This window comes from Dendrobates tinctorius, unplaced genomic scaffold (assembly GCF_039654945.1).
Source record: "Dendrobates tinctorius isolate UK_male_01 unplaced genomic scaffold, ASM3965494v1 ptg000273l, whole genome shotgun sequence".
Lineage (NCBI taxonomy): Eukaryota > Metazoa > Chordata > Amphibia > Anura > Dendrobatidae > Dendrobates > Dendrobates tinctorius.
In genome coordinates, this window is record NW_027361940.1 from 1,735,467 (window position 1) to 1,736,546 (window position 1,080).

Consider the following 1,080-nt stretch of genomic DNA (forward strand, 5'->3'; position numbering starts at 1 on the left):
GGGGCGTCTAAGCAATGGGTGTGTTATTATTATTATTATTATTATTATTATTATTATTATTTATTGTTATAGCGCCATTTATTCCATGGCGCTTTACATGTGAGGAGGGGTGTGTTGAGTTTAAATACCAGTCTCAGCCAATCAGAAAGAATCTGTCTTCCATGCTTCAGCCAATGAATCAAACCCTTTCAAAAAGCACTATAGGGATGGTTGTATGGCGCATGTGCCGATCGCGCTCCACTCCACTAAAAGACATCCTGCCGCGGTCATAATGAACAGCCTCCTATCCCCCATCATCCAAATAATGAGGGACGAACACCGTCAGTGTGACTGCCCACGGCACGCATGTCAGGAGGGTGCCGAACCGCGCATGCGCACTCCAACCCCATGCTGCTCATATCATTGGCCCACATAACTAAACGGTTGAAGCGAAATTCAGTATATCAGTTATTGTAAAGCCTAAATGATCATTGTGCATAAACATAATCACTATAATAACCTGAGCAAAGGGATTTCACAATATGAAAGTATTTGATATAAAAATATGTGATGTTAAGTGTCGCGGAAATACCCACTAACTCTTCTCACAAAATTCGAAAGGACAAATATACATGCATAACACTTCAAAATGTCCATCAAAATATGCCCCATACTAAATGTGCACAATTATTACAAAGAATATACAAAATTACCAATCACCAAACTACCGACAAAAAATGTCTGGAAATCCCAAGATATTATATTCTGAACCAAACCGTTGTAAAAAATGATCAAGGTCCACCACATATAAAAAGCAGGAAAAAATCCTACATAGGTGATTCTGTATAAATCCGTTTTCAGTGTGGCTGCACTCGGATGGATTCCGATATCTTGCTTGTAGATTTTTCCCAGACTCTTCTTACGTCATGGATAAAGCTCAGATAAAAGCGGGAAGAAATTCTGCGTAGATGATCCTGTGTAAATGCCGTTTTTAGTATGGCTGCACTCAGATGGATTCCGATATCTTGCTTATTGGTTTTAACCCCAAACTCTTCTTTCGTCATGGATGAGGCTCCTATCAAAGCAGGAAGAAATTCTGTG